Source organism: Thamnophis elegans, chromosome Z (genome assembly GCF_009769535.1).
Source record: "Thamnophis elegans isolate rThaEle1 chromosome Z, rThaEle1.pri, whole genome shotgun sequence".
NCBI classification, from domain to species: Eukaryota; Metazoa; Chordata; class Lepidosauria; order Squamata; family Colubridae; genus Thamnophis; species Thamnophis elegans.
The window spans coordinates 98269151-98279205 of record NC_045558.1 but is presented as its reverse complement, the minus strand read 5'-3'; the positions used below and the strand labels follow the sequence as shown (position 1 = coordinate 98279205).

The following is a 10055-nucleotide window of genomic DNA, read 5'->3' as shown; positions in this document are numbered from 1 at the left end:
TAAGCCGCCCTGAGTCCCCTCAGGGAGAAGGGTGGCCTATAAATCTTAATAAATGTCAAATGTCAAATGCCATTCAAGAATGGGAAAACCCATGTACTTGAATTCAAATTCCAGTCCTTCCCAATCATGCCTACTAATATTCTAGTAGACTTAATTCTAACCAATTAATGATTTGAAATACTGCTAACTGGAATGACAGAGTAATGGATGGGCACCTAGTGGAGTTCTTCCCTAATTTTGACTTCGTAACACTCCAAGAGACACGGTTGATTACAAATAAGGGATAAAAATTTAATTGTCATGCTTTAGATCCTGTTCTATTCCTTCAAAGAAATGTAGACTAAAGGGCAAGGAGGACAAAGTATACTTGCCAACTCAGAGCCAGCCTGGCAAAAACAGGGATTGGTCTTTGGAGATGACTTTTTCCCCCATTATTTAGCTGTAAAATTTCATATAAATAGTTCTATTGAACATATATCTATCACCATAATGTCTTCCCACTTCTCCTAATATCACCCAAAGCTACTGCCAGAGTTGGTACTTCTTTAGAACATTTTACACACCTGTCTCTAAAGATTATCTTAAAAGAAATACCTCAGGCTCAGAATTGGTTTCCTTGATTATAAATGTAATCTTCTCTTCTACTGTAGAAGGAAAAGAATCTAAGTTCATGTATCAATTTAAATATTATTCCAGAAATAATGTTGCATGAAACAGACTGGGCTTGTTCAGACATCCAAGCGCACATGAAGGCGGATAACAATAATGACCAATCACAGTCCATTTATAAGGCAGATCTGATCTTAGTTATGCTTCACAAGAGGCTAGCTAATCTTGAAGTAAGGTGGAATAGAAAGCTCAGGGTTATATCTACATTTTGAATTCAGAACAGGTCCAAACTTGGACAAACTCAATTTGCTCTTCTGTCCAAGGTGCAGATAGAAGCCTGAGTTTCCATTACACTAATTTGTATTTTTTGCTGAAAACTTTTAATCATAAACTTCAAGCACGAAATTAACAGCAAGTGCATTCAAATTGCTTTGATTCCATTTACAGACCAGAAAGTTACTGATGGCAGAAATGTGCCAGACATCTTAAGATGAAAAAAACCACACTACTTTTTAAAAAAAAATAAGGTATAATTGAAAGAAACTGATAGCTTGAAATTGTGGCTAAAATAATGCAAAACACCTTTTGAACAAAGTAGAAAAGTGGATAATGGAAAGAACAAGCTGGATTTAAACTGGAATATTAGAAAACTCACCAGGAATTTCAACAAACAAAACATAAGCGTATACTTTAAATCCAGGAGCACATTAAGACAGAAAGTTGTCCACTCCAAGGACAATGCACCAGGCATGAACAGAACAATGTTGTCCATACAGTACTATACAGCAAGGCATGTGCAGACTTATACATTGGGAAAACAAAACAACCATTCCACAAATGTATGCACAATACAGGAGAACCAACTCATCAGGATAGAATTCAGCAATTGATCTACACCTGAAAGACAAGGGCCATTCTCTTAAAGACAACAAGGCTCACACCCTGGACAAAGAAAATCACTGGTTTGAAAGAGAGTCAAATAGGTATATATGTTAAAATTGAACAGCCCTCTCACAACAAAGAGGGAAGGATACAACCTCCCCTATCTCCTATTTACAATGCAGTCCTTTCAGCAATTCCAAGATGGTTCCACACTCATTTGCACTCTGATTCAGATGACTCTAAGGACACAGATTATCCCTCAGATGGTTTCAAGACCCTCAGAATGTTAATGGCTGTTGGTCTGACTGGCTGTGCTAAAACTGAAACAAGCTGTTGATGTTTGCTGCAAGGAGGCAAATTGCTGGGAGGCAGAGGCAGATTTTTTTTCTTGTTTTCCTCCCCAATAGCTAGGTGCGTCTTATACTTCAAAGCATCTTATACTCCAAAAATATGGTATATAGATACATAAACAAACACATAGTTAATACATAATAAATTTAAAACATGGTAAAATTAATGTACAACATAATGCATTCATCCTCTGGAGAAGCTAGAAAATTTCAAATAAAGCAAGTTAGAAACAGCCTCAGCCTCTTTATTCTGCACCAAGATCAGTCTGGACAAAACAGAAGCTCAAAGGTTAAATTCACTAGAAAGCATATTCCTAGATTTACTAAGCACTGAGAAGGTAAAATCAAAGCAAAACAAGGTAAAAGTTCACAAAGCAGCAGGACAGAGGTAGCTGTCAAAATCAAAAATGATTAGATTTTTGTGGCTTCATGGTGCAATTCAAATCTAGTAATTAGGATTCCATGTACTGCATTTATGCAGGCTCAGCAGATGGGCAATCCAGAACCATGCAAAGGAGGTTAATAAGCTCTCACTGCGGTATTGGTCCCATAAATGTTACAGCATCTTGGAGTAAGACTAGTAAAACTGCCTGAAATTTAGGAAGCTCATTGTTTGAAGAGTCTGTCCAACCTGACTATATTGGGTTGAGATTTGTAACTATGCTTTGAGGAATAGCATAATGGATACACTGAGTCCGAAGAAAGATTTAGGAACTAAGACAACTTCCTAAAACCTCCTGACACAGTGGGAATTAATTCCACAGAAATGTATATTATGCAGTGGTATCAGTCTCACACACGCCTTGTGAAATATCAGGGACTTTCTTTTGTTCTTTTTACAGATTCTCATACCAACAATCCTGAGAAACATTTCTTGTTCCTTTATCACAATGACTACTTTTTTTAAAAGTAGCTTAATTAAATAAAAAAGGAATGGCAAGGAAGTAGCCCTTCTGAGTACTGTAAAAATGCTTAAATGTTCATGAGTAACAGAGTGGGCTTCAACAATTTTAGCAAGGGGTTCTCTGCCCGGTTACTGGGTAGCCATGGCCTAGTCAGCCTCCTGCACCATGGCGGGGGGGGGGGAACGGACGGACGGACACAATTTTGCCCTCCCTCGTGCTCCGGACGCTTTCCTCTGAGGCTCCAGGAAGGCAAAAAATGGGCACCCCAGGCTCCTGAGGCCTCTGGAGGTTAGTTTACGGCCTTCCCGAACTTCTGGGTAGGTTCATTTGTCATCCTCCCTGAGCCTCCATGTATGCCCTGCCCTTACCTGCATCCAAATAGGCCGCATGGGGATTTTGGGGAGGGGAGGGGTGGGCGGAGCCAGCCAAAAGTGGGATTTGGAGGTTCTCCGACCTGCACACAATCTTAGCTAGAGGTCTCTCCCAAACCTCTAGCAGCCCCTAGCAGCCCACCCCTGGAAGGAAACATATACTGTTGTGATCCACAAAAGTCAAAAGCCCAGCAGTTGAGTTCTGCATGGATATAGAGCAGTGTTTTTCAACCACTGTGCCGCGGCACACTAGTGGTGCTGTGACATAGTGTAAGGTGTGCCGTGGGAAAAACACCCGCCGGGTGTTTTTGCCTCGGACATCTCTGTGTCCCGAAAGTTCTTTCGGGACACAGGGATGCCTCTATTAAGTCCCTTTAAAAACGCGGGGACCGCCGGGAGGTAGCGCGTGCGCCCATAGCAACAATCGCGGAGGACCGGAGCAGCAAGGAGAACGCGCGCTGTCAACTTGGTAAGTGTTACCAGCGGCGGTCTCCTTCAGTGTTCCGAGCACCGAAGTGGGGCAGTACACAGGGAATTACAACCTAATGTTGGGGAACTACAACCTAATGTGGGGGTAACTATACTGCCAACCTAATATGTGGGGGAAAATAAGATATATGCAAGATAAGATATATGCAGTGTGCATAGGAATTTGTTCATAGTTTTTTTTTAACTATAGTCCGGCCCTCCAACGGGTCTGTGGGACCGTGAACTGGCCCCCTGTTTAAAGAGGAGACAAGTGCAGTAAGTATGAGTGACAGTGAGACAGGAGCAGATACTGCAGTGATGGACAAGTTTTTGAAAAGGAAGAACTGGACTCTGAACAAAATTCGTAGCCAGATGAGAGCCCAAGTCTGAGTGGGGATCAAAAGAAGCAAAGATGGTTAGCTCAAGCAAATTCTCTGGCACAAGGCAATATAGCGAAAGCTATATTTCATTTGGATTTACTTTCCTGGAGATGCAAGAAACCAACTCCACTGTGCGTGGTGTGTGGTGAAAAGCTATCTAACAGTGCTATGGTCCCAAGTAAACTTAAACGCCATCTCGCCAACGAAACACCCTTCCTTCAAAATAAGAATGCGGACTATGTTGTTCGCCTGCGGAAAACACGAGAAACAGGCAACTTTCATGAGAAAAACCACAAGGTAATGAAGAGCTCTTAAAGCTAGTTACAAGTTGCTGAACTTATAGCCAAGTCAAAAAGTCGCACCACTGTGGCAGAGACATTAATACTTCCCGCCTGCAAAGCTATTGTAGAGGAGATGCTAGGACCTGAAGCAGCTAAGGAAATAGCCGAAGTCCCGCCTCAGACAACACAATTTCCAGACGTATTAATGACATGGCTGCAGACATCGAAAGTGTGGTTTTTGGAAAAGATCCGTATCAGTGAGAAATTTGCATTGCACTTGACGAGTCTACTGATATCAGTGGACATGCTCAACTTTTGGCCAATGTGCGTTTTGTGGATGGTGATGCAATTAGAGAAACTTATTTTTTGCAAGGGCAATTGCCAGAAAAACAACAGGAGAAGAAATTTTTCGGGTCACATCAGAATACCTTGAACAAGGAGGACTTAAGTGGGAAAACTGCACAAGTGTCTGCACCGATGGAGCTGCAGCCATAGTCGGGCACACCAAAGGCTTTGAAAGCAGAGTGAAGGAAAGAAATCCAGGTGTGATTGTTACACATTGTTTTTTACACCGTGAGGCCCTCGTAGCCAAGACTTTACCAGCAGACCTAGTTCCTGTGTTGGATGATGTTGTGCGCATGGTAAACTTTGTAAAGTCACGACCCATGCAAAGTCGCATATTTACAGCTTTGTGTGAGGAGATGGGAGGGAAGCATAAAACATCCTGCTCTAAGGAGTCAAAAACAATTTAAAAACTAAGAATTATTGTTAGACTTGTAGATAGATTTGACTTCTCCCCAGAGATTACTTACAGAAGTATTCCAGGGTCTCTTCAATCTGCTTGAATGTAAGGGCATCAGCAGCGTCAGAAGAGACTTGAGGGGTCTGGATCCAATCTTTGTGGTCATATCCAAATACTGTGTCTGCCCGGAGTTTATACAAGGGTAGTTGTTCCCCAAAAGGCTGATGATTTCCACTTCGGGCAGATTGCCGCTATTGCAAAAATCTGTTCAGAACATATGAGGAGAAACAAAGGGAGGTGGTTTGATTAGCAAATGGAGAAGTGAGGCAAGGCCTTTCAGGAAACTGAATCATCTCTAAGATGCACCTGGCTGTGGAATATCACAGGTTTTTCTTGATTGCAGTTTACCATATTGCACCATTTCAGCCAGTGTGATACTTATTGTATGGTTTGAATGTTGTGGAAACTAAACCGATTTCCTATTTTGCAATACACCAAAGGTAAGACAACTAGAGATTGACAGTAGATGTCAATCTCTTAGTGATAAAAAGTACCCTTCCCCACATGAGCTGTGTTTCCTACAAAACCTATGAGTTTCCTCCATAGGGTGTGGATGTCTTAAAGAGCCCTTATATAATTAAACATTTAAAGCACACTGAATGGACCCTGAATAGTGGCGGAAGGAAGAATCCGTCAGAGGTTTGTGGCCTAGGAAATCAAATTGTTTATATTCACTAGTCATACCTCAGATACTGTATAATAGTAGCTAGCATACTGACCTGTCAGAGAGAATAAATAAGATCACACAGATGAGTTTATCAAAAATGTTCCAACATCAAGTTGTAATTTACAGTACTCTATACTCTCTGCCTTTTTCTTTGAAATGTAGTAGACCAAAGGTATACACATTGTTCTGCTTTTGATCGTTGTCTGCCTAGCAAGCTAACTATGCTTTGCTGGGAGCCAGTTTATATTATAGTGCTTGCAGGCTTAGTAAAATTACTGTATATTGTATCTTCAAAGTGATTTGATCACATTTTTGACTCCAGCAAGCTACACGGTGTGAGTACAGACACTGCTGCATCTTTGTTTTCACGGAGACATGGCTGAGTGATAGAGTTCCGGATGCTGCTCTTCAGCTGGACAGGCTAACTGCGTTTCGTGCCGACAGAAATGCAGCTCTGTGCAGTAAGACTCGTGGCGGTGGACTCTGTGTATACATCAACACAGAATGGTGTAAAAACTCATTTCCACCTACTGCTCACCACTTGTGGAGTTTATGGTTGTGAGATGTAGACCTTTTTAATTACCCAGGGAATTCACCACTGCTATGACACTCGCCGTGTATATTCCATCTAGCACTAATGCTAAGGAAGCACTCTGTATGCTTCACCGGACCACCAACGAACTGCAAAACACACACCCTGATGGATTGTTGTTGCCGGATATTTCAATCTTGCAAATCTCTGGACTGTGCTCCCTAAATTTCATCAAAATGTGGACTTTGCAACCAGAGCGGAAAACATGCTGGATGTTGTTTATACAAACATCCCGGGTGCATATTGGGTGAAGCCCGCCCCCACCTTGGCTACTCAGACCACATCTCTTATGCTAATACCAGCACACAGACCACTCATCAGGCGTTCAAGACCAGTTCGGAAGCAGTGAGGACCTGGCCAGCAGGAAACATCTCTGCTCTTCAGGACTGCTTTGAATGCACTGACTGGGACATGTTCAGGAAGTATGCAACCAACGGTGACTCCATTGACTTGGAGGAGTACATATCGTCAGTGACCGGCTATACCAGCAAGTGCATTGATGATGTCACAGTCTCCAAGAAAATTATCTCACATCCCAACCAGAAGCCGTGGATAACTGGAGAGGTGCATGCTCTACTGAAAACCCGAGATTCTGCATTCAGGGCAGGTGATAAAGCAGCCCTAAGAACAGCAAGAGCCAATCTGTCCAGGGCCATCAGAGAAGCAAAGCGTGCACATGCCCAGGGCATCCACCAAAACTTCACGAACAGTGGCGACATAGGGCGTATGTGGCAGGGCATCCAAGCCATCGCTAATTATAGAACATCACCACCTGCCTGTGAAAGTGATGGCTCACTTCCAGATGTGTTAAACAGCTTCTATGCCTTTTTCGAAGCACAGAATGGCGTGACAGTGAGGAGGACCACACCTCCTTCCAACAACCAAATACTTTGTCTCTCCACTACTGACGTGAGGAAACTACTGACGTGAGGAAAGCTCTAAGCAGAGTCAACCCACGGAAAGCTGCAGGACCAGACAATATTCCTGGCAGAGTACTCAGAGGATGTGCAGACCAACTGACAAATGTTTTCACCGACATCTTCAACATCTCTCTAAGTACCACTGTTGTCCCAAAGTGCTTCAAGACAACGACCATCATCCCCGTGCTGAAGAAACCATTAGTGTCCTGCCTCAATGACTACCGTCCCATTGCACTTACTCCCATCATCATGAGTGAATTTGAATTTGAATTTGAAAGTTTATTTATATGCCGCCCTTTTCCCTGGGGGGACTCAGGGTGGCTTACAACTCAAGGGGGGGGGGAAACAAACATTTAACACGTAAGAACAATACATAATTAAAGCACAACATTCATACCATTCGGGTGGGTTACAGTCTTTAGCCCCAGGCCTGACGGGATAGCCAGATTTTAAGGGCTGTGCGGAAGGTCTGGAGGGTGGTGAGGGTACGAATCTCCACGGGGAGATCATCCATAGGGTCGGAGCTGCCACCGAGAAGGCTCTCCTCCGCGTAGTTGCCAGCCGGCATTGACGGCAGATGGAACTCAGAGGAGGCCTTATCTATGCGATCTAATTGGGTGTGGAGGTAATTGGCAGTAGGCGGTCTCTCAAGTACCCAGATCCACTACCATGAAGGGCTTTATGGGTGACAAGTAGCACCTTGAAGCGTACCCGGAGATCGACAGGTAGCCAGTGCAGCTCGCGGAGGATAGGTGTTATGTGGGTGAAGCGAGGTGCACCCACAATCGCTCACGCGGCCGCATTCTGGACTAGCTGAAGTCGCCGAATACTCTTTAAGGGCAGCCCCATGAAGAGCACATTGCAGTACTCCAGCCTAGAGGTCACAAGGGCACGAGTGACTGTTGTGAGAGCCTCCCGGTTCAGGTAGGGGCGCAACTGGTGCACCAGGCGAACCTGGGCAAATGCCCCCCTGGTCACAGCTAAAAATGGTGTTCAAAAGTCAGCTGTGGGTCCAGGAGGACTCCCAAGTTGCGGACCCTGTTTGAGGGGTGTAGTGTTTGGCCCCCCAGCCTGAGAGATGGAACACTCGCCGAATTAGTGGGAGGGAAACACAACAGCCACTCGGTCTTATCTGGGTTGAGCACGAGCTTGTTAGCCCTCATCCAGTCCCTAACAGCTTCTAGGCCCTGGTTCATCATGTCCATCGCTTCATTGAGTTGGCACGGGGCGGACAGATACAACTGAGTATCGTCCGCATACTGGTGGTATTTTATCCCGTGCCGCCGAATGATCTCGCCCAGCGGTTTCATGTAGATGTTGAAAAGTAGGGGGGTCAAGACCGAACCCTGCGGCACCCATATGTTAGGGGCCTAGGGGTCGATCTCTGCCCTCCAACTAACACCGACTGCGACCTGTCTGAGAGGTAAGAGGAGAACCACTGCAAAACAGTGCCTCCCACCCCCACCTCCCACAGTCGTCGCAGAAGGATACCATGGTCGATGGTATCGAAAGCCGCCGAGAGGTCAAGGAGAACCAGGATGGAGGCGTGGCCTCTGTCCCTGGCTCTCCAGAGATCATCGGTCAATGCGACCAAGCGGTTTCTGTGCTGTAGCCAGGCCTGAAGCCGGACTGGAATGGGTCAAGATAACTAGCTTCCTCCAAGAACCGCTGGAGCTGGAAGGCCATCACCTTCTCAACAACCTTCCCACAAAGGGGAGGTTGGAGACTGGATGAATTGTTAAGAACGGCTGGATCCAAAGATGGTTTCTTCAGGAGGGGTCTCACCACCACCGCTTTAAGTGCGGGGGGAAAGACCCCCTCCCGAAGGGAGGCGGTAACAACCGCCTGGATCCAGCCCCGTGTTACCTCCCTGCTGTTAGCAACCAGCCAGGAGGGGCACGGGTCCAGTACACATGTGGAGGCACTCACAGCTCTCATGGCCTTGTCCACATCCTCAGGGGCAACATCCTGAAACTCAACCCAGCGATGGTCTACCAGATTATCCCCTTGCGCCTCGGCTGGATCTGCGAAATCGGAGTCCAAGTCCGACCGAAACCGAGCAACTTTGTCCGCTAGGAACTGGACGTAATCCTCAGCCCTACCCTGCAGGGGATCCCCCGCATCCTCCTATTTAGGAGGGAGCGGGTTATCCTAAACAGGGCGGCTGGGCGCGACTCAGCGGATGCAATCAAGGTGGCAATATAAGCTCTTTTCACCGTCCTAATTGCCCTGATGTATTCCTTGATGCAAGATGTTAAAGTGCTCGGCACTCAAAGTGCTTTGAGAGGCTCGCTTGAGGCATAAAAGATCCTGCTACCTATAACATTGGATCCACTGCAGTTTGCATACCGCTCGAATCACTCCACCGATGACGCCATCTCCACTACATTCCATCTAGCCCTCACTCCTCTAGAAAACAAAGACTCATATGTATGAATGCTGTTCATAGACTTTAATTCAGCATTCAACACCATCATTCCCCAACATCTGATGGGGAAGTCGACCCTGTTGGGCCTGAACACCTCCCTCTGTAACTGGATCCTGGACTTTTTAACTGGAAGGTCTCAGACGGTCCAGATCGTGAACAACACTTCTAACACCATCATACTGAGCACTGGAGCCCCTCAGGGCTATGTGCTCAGTCCCCTGCGGTTCACCTGCTGATGCTCGACTGTGTAGCAATGCACAGTTTGAATCACATTATAAAGTTTGCTGATGATCATACCGTGGTGGGTCTTATCAGCAAGAACATAAGACAGCATACAGAGAGGAGGTGGAGAAGTTAACGAACTGGTGTAAAGCCAACAAACTGTCTCTGAATGTAGACA

The 10055-nt window shown here is 45.3% G+C and overlaps 1 long non-coding RNA gene across 1 annotated transcript in view; it reads right to left on the bottom strand.

Moving 5' to 3' along the window:
- Positions 1–5148: 5148 nt before the first annotated feature.
- LOC116522692 overlaps positions 5149–10055 on the bottom strand; it is a 37024-nt gene continuing 32117 nt past the window's right edge. Inside the window, exon 5 of the long non-coding RNA XR_004256990.1 lies at positions 5149–5252. This is a non-coding gene — a long non-coding RNA (uncharacterized LOC116522692). The remainder of the gene's footprint in view (positions 5253–10055) is intronic.